Genomic DNA, 19,750 nt, shown 5'->3' on the forward strand with positions numbered 1-19,750 from the left:
AGAGGCTGCATATGTATAGAAAATATCCCTTGTAAAAACAAGCTAAAATCACTAGGCTCTGAGTGTATTTAAGTGCTGAGAGATTTAGTAGTAGTTTGTCTGCCTGTCGTATGGCAAATTAGTTCAATGGCTGCATATAGCACTATTAACTAGAGCAGGCAAGCACCATTCAGAGGAAGCATAATTCATCCTAATAGTTGGCTAGTGTGCAGGTGTCATATCAGCAATAAATTAATATCTTGCATTATGGAATGATGGCAGTCACTTCACAGAGGAGATTGCAAATGAGGCTCCATTACAGTCTGCTGATTTCTCCAGATACTCCTCTAAAACCCACAAAAAAGCACTCACTGGGGTGCTCCACTCCTGCAGACCTCAGAAGGTCCATGGGAATGCACCTCTTGCCTTCTCTCCTCCCAGACCTCAATATTGCCCAGCCCCATGCTCTGCAGTCCTCTGCGGGTCCAAATAGAGGGAGGCCTATGTGTGTATGTGGGTGGGGCAGGTGGGGAGTGATGGCTGATCACTATCAGGAGATAGTGCTGGTTGAAATTTTCTGAATTTTTAGATTTTGATCCCCCAAATTTGGTTTTGTTGGGGGGACAAACAACTCTGAAATTTTCAACAAAATTTTAATTGAAAATGTGTTTCTCTAGAGCTGTGTGGAGGATTCCATTGCACAGAGGATTTCCATATTTCAAAACTTGGTTTTGTTCCAATTTGGAACAACCCCCCAATTTTTGAAATTCCCCCAGATGGGGATTGAGCAGTCCGCCTAGGAGGCTGCTCAAGCACCGCAGACCCTGGAAACCCAAGGCCATTAGCCCAAGATCCATCCACATGGTGGGTTGTTCTGGAGCTGCAGACCCAGGAAGCTCTGGGGTCACTAACTCCAAGGCAGTCTGTGGGTGACTGATGAGCCTGGCAGGTGAGCTGGCAGGAAATCAGTCAGGTTCCTGATGAACCTGGCAGGCAGGGTTCCATTGGAACTCTGTGGAAATCGAACCATCCCCATGCAACTTTTCAATTTCAATGAATCAACAAAGTCCGATGAAACAATGTTTCATCAGAATTTTTCTGACCAGCTCTACTTATTGTTTAGCTTTCTCCGGCAATATTTATTATTGAAAATTAACTATACTCACTCCTTTGTTTGGGACCCAAGTCAGATCTGAAGACAGACAATGCCAATTTTTTTGTCTGGTGCTGGCTTAGATCTTGTCAAAATCTTGGGAGAATCAGCCAATGGACACCACATCTGATACTTAAGGATTCTTCAATGATCACACAAAGGCATTATAAGAGCCAGTGGCTACAATCCAAAGCTAGAAACATTGAAATTGGAAATAAAGTGCAAATTTGTAACCGTGTTGGGATATCAACCGCTGGAACAATTTACCAAGGAATGGGGTGGATTCCCCAGGAATTGAATCAAGAAAGGACTTCTTCCTGACAGATATCCTCAGCTCAGCCACAAGTTAGGGGGCTCATTGCAGAATTTTTATACTGAAATTCGATTACCTGTCTTATGCCAGAGGCCAGCCTAGATCAGTGGTTCTTAACTAGGGGTACATGTACCGTTGAGGGTATGCGGAGATCTTCCAGGGGATACATCAACACATCCAGATATTTGCCTACTTTTACAACAAGTGACATAAAACACCCTAGCGAAGTCAGTACAAACTAAAATTTTATACAATGACTTGTTTATACTGCTCTATATACTATACACTGAAATGCAAATACAATAGTTATATTCAGATTGATTTATTTTATAATTTATGTGATAAAAATGAGAAAGTAAGCAATTTTTCAATAATAGTGTGCTGTGACACCTTTGTATTTTTGTTTGATTTTGTAACCAAGTAGTTTTTAAGTGAGGTGAAACTTTGGGGTACTCAAGACAAATCAGACTCCTGAAAGGGGTACAGTAGTCTGGGAAGGTTAAAAACCACTGGCCTAGATAAACAGACCTGTGATGGGATATACAAACCCCACACTGGCCAGGAAAGGGTTAATGAGCTGCTGTGGGATCAGTCAGCCCCAACCCACAGCACCTGCCACAGGTATCTGACCTGAAGGGAGGGGTTAAAAGGGAAGTGCCCAGCTCAGCTGGGGGCTGGTTGGATCTCCAACCCTTGCTCTGTTGGAGAAATTGACTAGAGACTGCTGCCTGCTAGAGCACCCCGGAGGGAAGGTTGGTCTGATGCAGGGCTGTTGCCTTGGAGTTATTGCTGGTGACTTGCCTATCATTGCTGAGCCAGCCTGCTGCAGGTGGACCCCACTTGAAGGGGATGACAGGCAGATTAACCTCCCCCCTAACCTTTTGTCTTGTCTACCTGAGTGGGGACACAGAAGTGGTTTGTTGTGAGCCCATGAGTCACCTGAGCCCAAGTCACTTCTGAAAATCTGTAAGTCTGAACCCAAACCTGAGCCCTGCTCTAGTCTGGAACCCAAACCTAATCCAGACCCCAACACCAGTTCTTCACCCAATGTGTACTAAAATCAACAGGGGAGAACAGACCAGTTTGTTTCATAAGCGGTAATTCTGACTTAGACACAGTCCTCACAGATTCAGTATGGTTCTTAATTCTAGTCCCCATAAAGTTCTGAGGTTCTTACTTTTAGATTCCATAGTTCTATGTTATCCTAGACCCCACAGAGATCTTTTCTCTATGGTCCTTCAACCTAAACCCGCAAATAGCTCTTAAAGGTGATCTATTCTGTATCCCACAGAGCCCTTTCGAAGGTTATACGTCAGTGACCTGATTTTCAGCGGTGCTGAGCAGTCAGGCCTTTGGAGTCAATGAGTTCTCTCCTCTTCATTTTTCATGGACACAAAAAAATATGGCTCTTCAGTGTTTCTAATTACAGGATTTCACTCCTCTTTAGCTCTAAATTTATCACTGTACCTCACAGGCCTGGTGCTTAGGAGTGTTAATTACTGGCGTCAGGAATGCTGACTCATGAGACAGATCATTAAGAATGTCGCACAGGTTAAAAGAATAAGCCCTGCAATATTTCAAGCTTCTCCTTTTGCTATTGTTGCATTTGCTATTTCCCTGATTGGGGACTTTTATGGCACCAGCCAACGTCATACCTATGGAGTCTTTGGGAGATGGAAAGCTGTAGCCAAGACAAAAGGTGGAAGAGGTACATTCTTAGGCTCCAAATACCATTTTCAGTAGAGACTTTTTTAATATAGGAAAAACCGTTCACTGCAGGGGCAATGCAAATCTGCAGAGCAAATGCGTTTTCCAAGTCTGAAGATGATTACAGACGGTGGTAATAATACAGTACGCATATTGGGGGTTTGCTTGCTTTTAAGGGACACTTGAGGAATTCCTTTACATTTTCTTTATTAGAAAGACTAAAACAGTTTCTTGTGGCACATAGATTCCTAGATTTCAAGGCGAGATGGGACCATTGTGATCATCTAGTCTGATCTCCTGTGTAACAGAGGCCCCGGAACTTCCCCAGAGTAATTTCTTTTTAGCTAGAACAGATTTTTTTTTTTTTAAAATCAATCTTGTTCTGAAAATTGCCTGTGGTGGAGAATCCACCATGACCCTTGGTAAATTGTTCCAATGGTTAATTGCACTCCTCTTTTTTTTTAAAAAAGCATGCCTTATTTCCATTTGACTTTATGTAGTTTCAGCTTCTAGCCAAATTTTAAAGGTGCAGGAATAATCCCAACCTTTGCAACTGCTCCTTTGGGATTTGAACCTGGGCCCTCTTGCACTAGAAGTGAGAATCATATTCCTAGACTACTTTCAATGCTTTTTCATATTGAATACAGATTATTCACAAGAATTCTTTAGTTGGGGAAGCAAGGTTGGGGGAGATGGGAAAGGAATGAAATTTAACTGTCAGGACCTTACCCTGAAAAAAGTTAGCACACCTAGGGGAAGAATTCTGCTGGTGTCCTAGAGTTCCTCTTTCCTCTTCATCGGTAAGGATGTGTGTAGAAAACACTGGACCTTCATCCTGCTGTGTGTCCCAAGAGAGCGCACCATGCAGGTTGGAGAGGGGAGTATGTACAGGAGGACCTTTGCACCCAATCCTGGACTGGATTCTTGCATAAATTAGAGCAGCCTGAAGGTTTGCAATGGCTGCCTGCAGCCCCCACAGATCTTTATGTCAGACAGGGAAAGGCATCATGGGATGAGTGTGGGGCAGGCTCACTCTGCAGCCCCACTAGGATATCAGCAGAATTCTTTTGGAAGGGTAGGGGGCCTCAGTTTCAGATTTTGCCCAGGGTCCCCCAAAACCTCTGTGTAGCTCTGGTACTATGTTTCTCAACCCTGACTCCATAGGAAAAGCACCACTCCAGGACTCAAGCAAAAGCCCCATTAGCTTCACTGGTGAATTTGCCGAAGTAAGGACCATGTCAAGCTGCAGAAGTGGGATATAAAGGACAATTTTGGGACTCCTCTGAAAACACAGTGCTAAATAGTGATTTTGTGTGTGCACCTGGGGAAGTATTTGTTGAGGTCTCCTTTCTCTAATGCGAGTATCTAGGCCCTGATTCAGCAAAGCACTTAAGGACCCTAGTTGGGAGGGCTGGGATTTTTCAAAAGCACCTGGGTGACCTAGGAGCACAAGCCCTGTTGAAAGTCAATAGGAATTGTACCCCTAAATCATTTAGGGGCTTTTGAAAATCCATAATGTTAAGGACCTGATCCAAAGCTTGTGAAAGTTGATGGTAGTGTACTCATTGACTTCTGTGGGCTTTGAATCAGGCCCTCATGCTATTTATTATAGACATTTCCTGGAGTTTTATCATTGTAAGGCAGTGATAAATGGGACACCACTTCAGTGTATTTTGTCTTGTAGTTTGTCGACTGACTGCACATGTGCTCTTTGTTGGAAACATGATTGACTTCCCCTAAGCTGAAGGCTTGTGCATGGATTCTGGAAATCTATCCTCCCACGCCCTTTTTTTATCCTAGTGATTTAATGCTCTTTTCTTCAATCTGGAGAGATTTCAGGTGCATTAAACACTTTCTGGTATGAAAATCTCTACATTCTGTTTTTCAGAGGGGTCTAGACTAGCATAGCTTTCATGGAGACAGGCGGATTGCAGATCTGGCCTAGTATGCATTATAAATCCACCATGACTCATTTTAGAAGGCTTGATATTCTTTTTTTCTAGTTGAATTGCAGCCCATATTCAAATGTAACCAACATAAGCAGTTACACCATCCTGGGCTAAAACTGAGCGGGACAGTCTTTTTTGCAAATCTTTTTCTGAAGACAAAATATTCCTAATGCTTCCCAAGCCCCTTCCCTCCCTCTAAACCTGCTGAGGCATGAGTGTTATATTTAATTTAATAAAATATCTGATTTCCTTCCATCCCCCTCCCCAGCCCTGGCAGGCCTCAGCACCCTCTTCTTTCTGTTGTATCCAATTGCTCCAGCACAGGAAATGGAGCAGTCAGGAAACTATTAGAGATCCCTCTGTAGGAACAGATGCCAGAGGCATTGACAGAAAACACCATGGATCCTCCATGTAAATCATCACAGAGTCCAAACTGTAGATTGTATCTAGCCAGAATTAAGTGTTTCATTGTGATATTTGCCATCCTTGGGGGAAATCCAATCTTGAGTTGCATGGGTGTAACGGAAGTGAAGTAAGTGGGGGTTGTGTGGGAATGACACATGGTGGAATTTGGCCCTTTATACCTTGAGGATGGATTTTGCCCTATTTTCTTTTACTTTAGAAATTTATTTCTAAAGTAGTTTTAGATCACCCAGCTCTTAGCTAGGTGAATTTCTTAATCAGTCCCACTTCTTTCAAGACACCTGTGCAATGGTGCTAGAATGTGTATTGAAATTTGCACCAAAGCCCCCTATGGAACAGAATATTAGACCTGCTCCAGGGTTTGTGAATCCGTCCCTCTCTAAAGGCTGTCCTAAAGAAGCTCCACTAATAATTCATCCAAGCGAGATTATCCTGAACTGGACAAGGCTTGTATTTTTGGAGAAGATCCTGTGGTTCTAGATCTGTTTACCGGTCGTGTGTGTGTGTGTGAGAGCACAAACTTGCTATCACTTCAACACATACTCTATCTAGAGTAATAGGTGAACCTCCAATGGATTGAAGGTTTGGGCCAAAATTTTCACAGCTGGGTTGCTAAAGTTAGGCTCCTAAATCCGTATTTAGGTATCTAATTAAAAGTGGCCTGATCTTCCAAGGGGCTGCATGTCACAGTGCAGGGCAACTGCACCTGTATTTCCCTTTAGTGGGCTAGCAAGGGCTTCCAACTCTCCAGCCCTTCAGGATGGAGACCCGTGTCTCTCTCCCTTCTGACCAGGGTATTTCCAGGCTGCGCAGTTCCCCACCTTCACTGTTTTATTCCAAGCCCAGACAGGTTGCCGATTACACCTGCTTGCTTTCTCTTCATAGGTTAATATGTATAATTGCTACAGTTATAAGGTAGCACACAGCACTTTCTAGGTAAGCCTATTTTATTCTGAAGGTAAAAAAGCATTACCAAGAAAACATATTAAAACAATAAAAGAACCTCCACACATGCTGATAAGCTTACCAGAGATCATAAAACCCTGACATGGGCTCTGGCAGGGCAGTCCTTCAGCACCCCGCCCAAGGGGATTCCTTGTGGTTACAAGCTCGTCACAACTTCAGCTCAGAACAAGTGCCCTGCCTTATGGGCCTCAATGGGCCAAGTCTTTGCAACCCTCCCCTAAGGATTGGGGTCCTCCGTGGACCAGGGGTTCTGTCCATTTGCTGGATCAGAAGGGAAGGTCTGTTTAAAACCAGGCTAGTTATTCAAAAATCCTTTCTTTGTCTGTTGGTCTCTGGAGAATCCAGTTTGACCTAGTATAGGTGCACCTCTTTGGGGGGAGGGGGGTCTTCAAAAGGATGCCAGAGGCACTCCACTAGCATTCCCCCCTCCCTACTAGAGAAGGTAAAAAAAATGCCACAATAACACAATTGCACTTTTTAATTCAATGTATCCCAAAGGTATTACCCCTAATTCAAAAAGATTTACCTTAATTCTGTAAGTGTATATGAATTGCGTAAGGTTTGTTCAGGATATTGCCAGTTTCCCACACTGAAAATCTGCATCTTCTTTTAACTGCAATGAAAGCTGCTGGGTGCACAGGGCTTAGGTACCCAACTGTGGATTTAGGAGCCTAATTTTATTATTCCACTTCTGATGACCTGTGGCTATGGTTTTATGGTAAGAAAGAATGAGGGTGGATGAATGTGTATGTTTGATTTGTGTAGATCAGTGGGGGTGGCAAATGAGAGTGGTGTGCAGCTGTGAGGGGCTATGTGTGTTTGGGATTATTGGGTGTGCTGGTTGGGTGGTTGTGTGGGACATTTTGAAGAAATGTGGCTGTTGGGGCACATAATCCACTGTCTGTGCAGTCTCCCTCGTACAACCAAAGAAATTGTTACATGGGAATTAGCTGTAGAGTAAGTGTGGTGATTGGTTGAGCTACTTCTGACATTGTAAAGGTCCAAGACTCTTGGCATGGCATGGATACGTGCTTTACTGTAGAAATTGGCAGTAACAGTCTGTGAACCCTAGTGATAATTCAACTGGGTGATGTTCTAAACAAAGAGAGCTCTCAACCATGTCTGTAGCTGTTTCCAACACTTCCCTTTGGCTCAACAGACATTCTAGGCTGCAGAATGTCACTCTGTGTCAATCCTGGAATATTATTATGTCAATTTTTGAACGTCCAGGTGCTCATTCTGCCCAAACTCCTTTGCTCTGGAATCTTCGATTTAAAAATCTTGCAAGATGAGGCTATTGTGGTTTCTGGTTCCTGGTTCTAACTGGGTTGGAAATGTGGAGGAAGAGCCCACTCCTCCTCCAAGCCATAACCTGGAAGGCTATGGAAATCAAACACAAACAACCAAAAAATGGACCAAACTTTCCTTATATTATACAGAGCTTCTAGGACAGTTCAAGTTATGGATAAGGGTTATTATTTTACCTAACTTGTTTTTCAAGACATAACATACATGTAGATAATATGAATTAGGTTGTCATAATTCAAATTAGAATTCTGGCATTAAAGGGCCTAACTCTCTCATTTACACTAAGGCAACTTTCCATGCTAGAGCAGTGTAAATGGGCCTTAAATGGGAATAAATAATATTGACACCCACTTTAAGGTACCTTGCAGTGCTAGAATGGCATAAAGTGGTCTTAGTGTAAATGAAAATTAGTCCCCTTACGTGCATAGGTGTCGACTTACTCAGATCCCGGGAGGTGATCGACCTCTGCTCCTCCCCAGGCCCCACCCCCACTCCACCGCTTCCTCCAAGTCCCTGCCCCGCTCCCACTCCACCCCACCCCTTCCTTCAAGCCCCCACCCCGCCCTCCCTTTTCCCGCCTCTTCCTGCCCATGCTCCTGCTCCTCCTCCCAGCATCTCCTGCACCCTGTTGAACAGCTGATCATGGCAGGCAGGAGGCTGGGAAGGAGGGGGAGGAGCTAATTGGCATGGCTGATGGCAGGTGGGAGGTGCTGGGGTAGGGGAGGAGGGGGCTGATCTGCAGGGCTGCTAGTGGGTGCTGAGCATCCATTATTTTTTTTTGGTGGGTCCTCTGGGGCTGGAGCACCCACGGATTTGGTGCCTATGCTCACATGTACATTATGATGATATCATTATTTCTGTTGAAACCATGGAAGGACACTTGAAGGGTCCAAACTGCTAGGTAAATTTTATCTGTACTGATATTGTGGGTAGAGTTGGGAAAATATTTCCAGCGGGACATTTTTCTGTCATAAAATGGTGTTTTGTCAAAATCAACACTTTCCGTGGCAACCTGTTAATTTAGACATTTAAAAAAAAAATTGAAAAACCTTTTGATTAGGTCAAAGTGTTCAATTTCAGCCTTTCCAGAAAAGAATGTTTTAATTTTTTGTTTCCAAATAAATTTCCAGTTAGAAATGTTATATTATAAATTATATAAAATTGTCTATAGCAATAATATAATATAAATTATCACATAACAATTGAAAAAGTCAAAATCAGAATGAAATTTTTGATTTTTTTTGAAACATAACACTTCAATTGACCAGAAATGATTTTTTTCTAAAGTTCATTTTGTGGGAAATTTCTAATTTTGGTGTGTTTTTTTTTCTGATTTAAAACAAAAAACAAATGTAGAAATGTCAAAATTGTCCAAGAAACAGAAATACAGTGTTTCAACCAGCTGTCATTGGAGTTCTGTAGTAACAAAGTGCCTTTGGATATGTGTAGCATTTTGACCTAAGCAAAGCAATCAACAGGATTAAACTACATTCTTTACTGAAGTCAACTCACAAAATACATGAGTTCCATTATCTGGCTTTGTATTTACCCCTCCTTCTCCAACACCCCCCTCCCCCTTTCTTCACCTAAGCTCCCTCTAGTGCTCTCAAATATGTATTGCCTAGGGCTGGTTGAAAAATCTCTCCATAGAAACTTTTTTTTGGACAGAAGATAGGGTTTCAGTTAACACAATTTTTTACAGAAAGTGTTCTTTCTTCTAAAACATTTGATTTTTCATCAGAAAATCAAAGACCCAAAACCAAGAATTTTCAACCAAAAACCAGTTTTGGTTTTGTAAGTTTTCAGCTGAGAGTTTTGGGTATTTTTAGTCACATTTTTCAGTTTTCATTTTTTCAATGAGAAGTGCAAATTTTCCACAGGAAAAAAAAATAACATTTTTCAACCAGCTCTTGTACTGCACTTTCTCATTTCTGCTGTTTGGCTCAGTATCGCCTCTAACTGCATGGACACAGTTTTGAAAGACTGTGGGAAAGGCAGAGAAGCTGTATGGTGCCCATTCACAAACCAAAGGCATTAGAACAGTCAATATTTCAGTCTCAAGCTGGAAAAAGACATCTCTCCTCTGTTTCAAACAATCTGAGTGATGGTATAAATCTGATTTCCTGGAATGTTCAGCTAATGAAGTCACTCTGTTCTCTAGACTTTCCAAAACTTTTCTTTTATGCAAAGATGCTGTCATATGCAGCCTAATGGACCATTTCAATGTGATAGCTGATGGAAGAACCTTACTGTTTTAATTTGGGAGGTAAGGGAATGTCAGACATCTGTGATGTTTGAATATGTCCCAGTTTCCCAGGAATGCTGCAAATTTAGTTCCCAGTGTAGGCAAAAAACAGTGTCCCAGCAATCATGATCTCATCCAGAGGGTTCATATAAGTGTATCCGAATAGGAAAAGAGATGCTGTGAGGCCCAGAATATCATGGCATAGGAGATGGTGTCAGATGTGCACACTGAGATGAAGTCAGAGGAGGCTAGCAAGAGGCTGAATGTGACTCCTCAGCCTACAAGTGTTGTGGAGGAGTGGCAGTTGGAATGCTTTGGTTCAAGACTGCAGGAGGCTGAGCGGAAAACAGAGATATGATGATTAATGGGCCCAATGTGATTCCATCTGAGCGGTAGTAAAGACTTCAATTCATAGGGAAACTGAATGGATGACCCGCAGAACGAGCTCAGATTGCCAAGTGTGAGGTTAGGGGGAGGGGAGCTCCTATAAGCGAGGAAGTGAATTCTCCTTCACAATGGGTGATGACATTTAGAGCAATGGACAACTTTGAACTCCTTTGATCTGCTGCCACATCCTGTCTCAGGGAAGACTGAAATCTTGGCATTAGAAACAGTGTTTTGGAACATGAGGACTTGATCCTGATTAGTGTTGTTCATATGGCAGTGGGACCTAGAAGCTCAACCAGGGTCAGGGTCCCATTGTGCTAGGTGCTGTACAGACACATGGTAAGAGAAAGTGCGTGCCCTGAAGCGCTTACAATCAAAATAAGCCTGACAGACAAAAGGAGTATCGTCTCCATTTTAGAGATGCTACAAAGAGATTACTTGAGTTGCGCAAGTGCACAGAGGAAGCTTGTGTCCGACAAGAATTAAACTGAGAATGGAACCTAGCTCTTCTGGGTTCTAGTTCAGTTTCTTAATCACAAGACCATCCTTCTTGTCTAACTACAACACTCTGTGGGATCTTAGGTAGATTGTTGTAACAATGTAGCAGCCCCATGCAGAGGGCCTAATTAGTGACTTTGTCGGGAACAATTCCAGAATACTTAAAAGTAGAAATCTGAAGATACATTATTCAATCTCACACACTCCTTGTGTAACTGTCTTGTTGACCCTTGAAGAACCAAGAAACCATAACTGGACAACACCCTCATCTCTCTGACGTGCACAGTGATCATCGTGAAACGTGCATTTCACTGCAAGTGCCTCAGTTTCTGTGCTTGTGCGAGCTAGCGGAGTAGCCAAACCTATGCCCATGTATCAGTGATAAACATTATGCCTGTAGAGAGACAAGGTGGGTGAGGTAATACCTTTGATTGGGCCCACTTGGTTGGTGAAAGAGACCAGCTTTCACACTTCTTCAGGCCTGGGCACCAACACATCTACAACAATTATGCCTGTAGCTCTCATAACATGTATGTAACTTTCATAGCATAGTTCCTCCTGGGATTAAAATCATGCACTGGATACCCATGGAAAGTTCCATGTGCTCACTTGCAAAGCAAATATCAGGAGTGGTGTATAACCATTACATAACATCCCCCAGTGCCCACATAGACCTTGGGGCTCTGAGTCAAGGGGGCAGATAATGTTCTGGATGGATTTTTGTGCATGTTGAGATGCCTCAATACAAGGTAGTGAAACATGCGACCCCATCACATGGCATGTCACTGTCTCAGATGCGCTTTATCTTGTGTACAGGATGAACTGTCTTTCCAGTCTGATCCCCTGGTGCTAATGGCATTCCATATGGCAGGTACACACAGTTTTTAATGCTGTCTGGCCAACAGCTGTAAAGGAATGGTGGAGGTAGGGTTGTCACCCAACTCCCATAGGAATGAGCAGAGAAAGGAGGAGCTGTGGGAAGATCTGCATTGTGTTGGTCATGCCAGGGGATTAGGATGGGCAGTTTGGATGGCTGTGAGTGGCGGGGGGGACAATGTGAACCCATGCTCCAGGGCCACCCACAGTCTCAAACATGACTTGTGGCAATGTGATTGAGGTGGAGCCCTATGAAAACTTTCCTTGCCTCCCGCAGAGATGAACTTTCTCTCTCAAGTGCCTTAAACTGAGAGAATGGGTCAGATTCAGAGGCTGTGTAAGGTGGCTTCAAGAAGTCTACAAGCTGGTGTCACATACGCCTCATCCCAGCCCCTCAGCCAGCAACCCACGCCAACTTCTCACGTACTTACATTACGGCCATTTCACACCACTCAGACATTGCAAAGTGGCCTTAAAGTGGGTTGCATCTATTCTAAGGCCGCTTTATGCTGCCAGAAGGGCCTTGTCTACATAGATTATAGGTTATAAACAACATTCCCAAGATGTGAATTTTAACCAACATAGTGATGCTAGTATACCCCCCAGTGGCTGCTCCCCTTCCCATATAAGAGGGACCTTTTGTAGTTTATCTTAGGTTGCTTGGCAAGGAGTTTAAGCTAAACTGCAAAAAGTCAGCTTTATACCAGAATAAAAGTGTCTCCATGGTGGGGAGGGGGGTGATATTGTTGTACCAATAAAATAAAAACCAGCAGGATCTTATTAAAGGGAAAAAGGCAAAATACCACATTTATTGTGAATACAGAAAGGATCATAGTAAGCAGTTAGTTATAGTTATAACATTCCATTCAATCTCAAATTTATTCTCACATTCATTCATTCATACAAACATACACACACACACACACACACACACAGGTTCTGCAAGGTTGTTATCATAGTTACCAGCCTTAGAGTTGCTCATGCCAAGCCACTGGCCAGGTGGCCTGGACATGAGGAGGGAGCAGGGCCTTGTCAGATGCTCATCTGATGCTCCTGGAAGTTGGTTTGCAGAATCAGACCCCAAAGTTCTCACTTTTTAGAGTCTATTTTTATAGGAATTTCTTCCTATGCCAGTCTATGGGAATTGCTTCATCATGCTGTTGCTGAATCAATCAGCAGATAGCACATTCCTGACGGCTCCAAGATGTTATCTTGTTCTTTGGTTCTCCCATTCTTGAGGCTGTTGGGTGGATTCCAGTCTGCCCTCCGGGTGGGGTCCTCTGGTTATTTCCACTTGACACCTTCTTCAGCCGATGGACACTGGATTCTTAGGCTGGCACCTCCCTGATCATTCAGTTATTATCCACACCAAGCATCCATCCACATACATCCTCTATCTCTATTTTAATCACAATTGTTAATACAACAAAAGGGTGGGGAGTCTCTGGGTGCTGTTTCTGTTGTTAGAGTATTGCTTTGAGTCTCTCTCTCTTGTGAATTGCTTTGAGAACAGACTCTGTCTTAGAATGTACTAACACAGTTAGCAGCTTGCAAGTTTCACACATAGAGGGAGAGAAACAATACCAAAAACCAAGAGACCTCTTAATTAGTAATACCCTGGAATTTAAACTCTGGGGAATCAAACTCATTTGTGATTTTAATACAGAACTTCTTTAATATGATCCAACAATATTGGTATAACTAGACCCATCTGACTGGTAATACTTTCCTGTGTACAGTCCTCATTTTCATGTATAGCCTTGTCTCATGGGAAAGTGTTACAAGTGGATTATGTGGGTCTGGTAATAATGGTATTTGCCCCCCACCCCAAAGTGGACACTTTTATTCTGGTATAAGGGTGGCTTTTCTTCAGCTTAACTTAAACCCTTTGCCAAGCAATATAAGCTAAATTGAAAAAGACAGTCTTGTACCACAGCAGAAGTATCCAGTGGGGAGTGTGTGTGTGTGAGGTTAATATTAGTGTAAGAGTGGCTTTTTTTGGCTTAGCTTAAGCCCCTTGCCAAGCAATGTAAGCTATACCAAAAATAAAAAGCTACTCTCATACCAGAACAAGAGTATCCACACGTGTGTGTGTTAATAACATTATAACCCCACCAGTTTAAATTCACACCTTAGCTTACACCCCAAAAATCTTTGTGCCTGAGGCTTTGTCTACATGAGAATCAGGTTAGACTCCCTTATATGCACCAAGAGCCAATTTCACACCTATAACTGATACCCATAAGATATTTCCTCTGGATCCAGCCCAGTGTATGTTACCTGTACTCACTACCTTATACAGATGGACATCTCTGCTTTTCCCACCCCACTGGATGCCTGGGGGACTTGGATATTTTTAAAGTTGTATATATATAATTAGGCTTGGAAGGATGAGATTTTTATCGGTAAATGTTGATTTTACCATACATGTATGAACTGACGAAAAATATTTCCATCAATAATCATCAACATTTACAGATAGGAAAGTACTGCTTGAGAACTTAGTAGAGTTTGATTTAAGGATATTTACTTATTATTTTGACATGTGATATTGACAATTTCTGTTTTAATGGTTATAAAGCTTTAACTTCTTGAATCTCAACATTTATAGTCTATAAATAATTATTGTCTGACCCTCCCCTCATAATTTCCCACAACTGTGAAAATTTAAATTGATTAAAAAATGCTGAAAGATAAGCATCAATATTCTGTCAAAATTGTAAAAAAATAGAAACCAAATTCTGCCAAGCCTATAGATAGCAGAATGATTTTCCTATTGATTTTTCTCTCTGGATGTTCTCTCTAATATTTCAGCCACTTTAAGCTCAACCTCCTCTTTGCATGAGAATGAAAGGCTTTCTCAGGCCTGCCCAGTGAGAGTGAGTTTGCTTTGAGCTGTGTAATTTCTTCTGGGGCTGGGTGAGGAATGGTGGCTAGAGCTGCTGTTACAGTCAGAGGGGAAAAATAAACAGCAGAAGTTAATATTTGTGCCGTGCATCTGTCTGATAATAAAGTTAGCTGGAGACAGCATAGCGTGGCTTCTTTGCATGCATAATCTGGCACTCCTTTGCCCAGGAAGCACAAGGCTCCATTCTCCTTCTTTCCAGACAGGTTCTCCGAGGGTTAGTAGTGTTTTGTTTGGTTTTATGGCTGATGAGCTGAAACCCCCATTGGATTAAAAAAAAAAAAGTGTTTGATTATGGCTCCTGGATCCTCTGACCTTCCAAAGAAGGTGGGGATGGGGTGTGAAACATTGCTCAAGGAATTCTATCTTGTCTTAGCTCAAACAGACCTCATCAGCATGTGACAGTGATTTATGGACCGGGCTTTGATTTCCTCCTTATAGAAGAATTGTGGCAGATCTGCAAGTGGCGTAAATTGGTATCGTCCCTGAAAGGAATGGAGCTATGTTAATTTATACCAACTGGGAATCTTGCCCTACTGTGGACGACATGTCCTTCATCTTTCCCTGCTCTTCTTGCATATGATTCAAATGCAGGTTTCCTAGTAGATCCCAAATTGCACTTGCCCTGGGCTGCCAATGATCCTGAGGCCTACATCAGGTTGGGGAGGCCCCTCGAAGTCCATGGTTCAGCTGTGAAAGTAGCCTCCAAGCCCTGCAAAGCGAAGGCTGTTCTCCATGCAGCCAGAACTGTTCCTCCTTCACAGCCTGAAACATGTTGTGTGAGGCAACTTACACAATGGTTTTGCCAGCTGGCAGCAGCTGAGGACGGAAACCCTCTTGGTCAGGCTGCTTCCTCTCAAACTTACAAATATATTTTCACCACAGCTCAAGTATTTGAATCAAAACATTCATCGCTTGCTCATTCATCACAGCTTCCACCATCCATGGCTCAGCCCACAGCCAGCCTCCTGCTGATTAAACACATGCCAGGGCTAACACGGCTCTTTACCTGGAAATTCAGCTGCAGAGCTGCCCTTTCCTAAATGCTTTCAAACCCCCCAGTTGTCATCACAAGAGAAATGTTACTTACTGTACAGTGAGGCTCTCAAAGCTGCCTAAGGGATTCAATTATCCAGTTAGTTTTTAATGGGAATTAAGCATCCCAGTCCTTTAAATGGCTCTGAAAATCTGTCTAAGGGCTGAGCCCTGTTCTGTGATGCCTAGGTGGTATAGGAGGGTTAAGCCGGGAATAAGGGTGGTACAGGGTGTCTCTTTCCCATCCCACAATTGTGTGTCTGGAAGGATGTCTGGATAATCCACCTACTGGCTCTTCATGGCCCCAAGTGGGCATGGCCTACTGGCTTGGGATGATAGTCAACTTCTAGCTGTTGTAGTCTGAAGTACTTGTCATATCTATCCTTTGCTCATCACTATGGTATCTGAGGCCTAGATACGCAAAGGTATTTAGGAACCTAATGCCCTTTGAAGGCATGAGTCAGGAGGCCTGTATTTTGATCTTTATCGAGATCCAAACTTTGCCAGTGTTTGGGTGGGCAGTTGGAGCTGGTATTTCAGTTCAGGCCCATCGCTGCTGCTGAGGGACAATATTTGGTCCAACTCCAGTACTACTTAGCCATATTCAGATACAAGATGGCTGAATTTTTCTGATAAATTAAGAAATAGCCTTCTCAACTCTCTTAACTTCTTCACTCGCCCAAAACCCTCCTCATCCCCTTAACCAGCTTTCATCCTAAACATGATCCAAATCCAAAATGAACCTTTTAGAAAGACGTAAATGTCTCCATTAACATTTCCCCAGGTATTTTTCATTGCCATGAGACTCTGCAATGGTCTAGCTAGGAGTGGAAGGGCTGAAATATCTTGAGAGGATATTCTTATGGTGTTTTCAACATGCCCAGAAGAAGGACATATGGGATATTTCCCAAGAGCCTGACTTTGTGATATTTTCCACCCAGTTTTTCAGACTCAAGAATTTCAGAGAAGTTACCAAATTTTTGATGCTGAGCTGAACTGCTGGATCTTCTGGGTTTCTCACATCACTAATGGTAGATTTAGGCAACAAGACCTTGATTGCTTTCTTTTTATGCTTGAAAGATTGGCTCATGTACTTCTCTGTGAGTGTTAACTGGTGCACCACAGAGATACTTGGTTACACTAGATGGTTTCTAAAGGTGGGATTTTCAGACATACTCAGCATTGACCTAACTCTGCTCTCACTGAAGTCAAAGGACTGATGTCCGTGGGAGTGGAGTTACATTACCACAGAGTTGAAAATCCCATTTGTTAATGTCTCAGTCAGGGCTAGCTGTATATTTTCCATCAAAACTTTTTGGGGGAGGTGGAGAGGAGTGGGGTGGAAAACTGGATTTTCAACTAAACTAAAATTTTCATGGAAAGTGTCTGCCGTTTTTGAAAACTTTCAGATGAAACTTCTCAGGTTTTGGGCAGTTTTGGACTAAAAAATTTTGGTTCAGATGAAAATTTTCAGTTTCTGTGTTTTCAGTTTTTCTTTGAAAAGTAAACATTTTCCACGGGGGAATAATGTTTTCCAACCAACTCTAGCCATGACAGCAAACTTGCTTCTCAGAGTCAGGGTCTTTTCTCTTGTGAATTTCTCTTGTGAAATTTGTTAGTCTCTAAGGTGCCACAAGCACTCCTCGTTCTTTTTGCTGTTACAGACTAACACGGCTACCACTCTGAAACTGGACTTTTGTTGAACTTTTCTCAATTGAACAAATTGAACTTTTCTCAATCACTCTTTTCTATATTCAGGCCTTATCCTTCTCTGTTCCTCTGAGTTCCTCATTTTGCCTGCTGATACCCTTTCCCTTCATTTGCTTAGCAATATTTGCAAATCAATTATGAGAAGTGGGACATTGCATTCCATGGTTTTGAGCCTGGCTCTATATTTTGGACTTGATAAACCAGCTTCTGATTTTGCATTTGTGACTGATTGAAATGACGAAAATGTGGGCACCAAATTAGAAGCCGGTTTTAAAAATAATCCCCTTCCTTTGCTATATGCTAGCACTTTGTCTGAAGAGCCCATCTTCAGCTGAGCAATAAGGCATGACACAGAATGCATGCCTGGGTGATTACAGTGCGGTTTGGGTGTTACCATACCCTGACAGCAGGATTGTCTGGCTATGTAGACTCCCTCTTCAGGCCCTATGCTACCAGCACTCCCAGCTATCTTCGAGACACCACTGACTTCCTGAGGAAACTACAATCCATCAGTGATCTTCCTGAAAACACTATCCTGGCCACTATGGATGTAGAAGCCCTCTACACCAACATTCCACACAAAGATGGATTACAAGCCGTCAGGAACACTATCCCCGATAATTTCACGGCAAACCTGGTGGCTGGACTTTGTCCTCACCCATAACTATTTCACGTTTGGGGACAATGTATACCTTCAAATCAGCGGCACTGCTATGGGTACCCGCATGGTCCCACAGTATGCCAACATTTTTATGGCTGACTTAGAACAACGCTTCCTCAGCTCTCGTCCCCTAATGCCCCTACTCTACTTGCGCTATATTGATGACATCTTCATCATCTGGACCCATGGAAAATAAGCCCTTGAGGAATTCCACCATGATTTCAACAATTTCCATCCCACCATCAACCTCAGCCTGGACCAGTCCACACAAGAGATCCACTTCCTGGACACTATGGTGCTAATAAGCGATGGTCACATAAACACCACCCTATACTGGAAACCTACTGACCGCTATTCCTACCTACATGCCTCCAGCTTTCACCCAGACCACACCACATGATCCATTGTCTACAGCCAAGCTCTACGATACAACCGCTTTTGCTCCAACCCCTCAGACAGAGACAAACGCCTACAAGATCTCTGTCAAGCATTCTTACAACTACAGTACCCACCTGCTGAAGTGAAGAAACAGATTGACAGAGCCAGAAGAGTACCCAGAAGTCACCTACTACAGGACAGGCCCAACAAAGAAAATAACAGAATGCCACTAGCCGTCACTTTCAGCCCCCAACTAAAACCTCTCCAACGCATCATCAAGAATCTACAACATATCCTGAAGGACGACACATCGCTCTCACAAACCTTGGGAGATAGGCCAGTCCTTGCCTACAGACAGCCCCCCAACCTGAAGCAAATACTCACCAGCAATCACACACCACACAACAGAACCACTAACCCAGGAACCTATCCTTGCAACAAAGCCCATTGCCAACTGTGTCCACATATCAGGGGACACCATCATAGGGCCTAATCACATCAGCCACACTATCAGAGGCTTGTTCACCTGCACATCTACCAATGTGATATATGCCATCATATGCCAGCAATGCCCCTCTGCCATGTACATTGGCCAAACCGGGCAGTCTCTACGTAAAAGAATAAATGGACACAAATCAGATGTCAAAAATTTTAACATACATAAACCAGTCGGAGAATACTTCAGTCTCTCTGGTCACTTGATTTCTGACCTAAAAGTGGCTATCCTTCAACAAAAAAACTTCAAAAACAGACTCCAACGAGAGACTGCTGAATTGGAATTAATTTGCAAATTGGATACAATTAACATAGGCTTGAATAGAGACTGGGAGTGGTTGAGTCATTACACAAAGTAAAACTATTTCCCCTTGTTCATTCCAAACCCCCCCCACCCCCCCACTGTTCCTCAGACGTTCTTGTTAACTGCTGGAAATGGCCCACCTTGATTCACTACAAAAGGTTTTCTTCCCCACCTCCCTCCCACTCTCCTGCTGGTAATAGCTCATCTTAAGTGATCACTCTCCTTACAGTGTGCATAATAAACACCCATTTTTTCATGTTGTGTGTGTATATAAATCTCCTCACTGTATTTTCCACTGAATGCATCCGATGAAGTGAGCTGTAGCTCACGAAAGCTTATGCTCAGATAAATTGGTTAGTCTCTAAGGTGCCACAAGTCCTCCTTTTCTTTTTGTGAATACAGACTAACACGGCTGCTACTTTGAATACAAGACATGAGGCCAAAGGCCTAGTGGCTTT

The sequence above is a fragment of the Lepidochelys kempii genome, chromosome 14 (assembly GCF_965140265.1).
Source record: "Lepidochelys kempii isolate rLepKem1 chromosome 14, rLepKem1.hap2, whole genome shotgun sequence".
Classification (NCBI taxonomy): Eukaryota; Metazoa; Chordata; order Testudines; family Cheloniidae; genus Lepidochelys; species Lepidochelys kempii.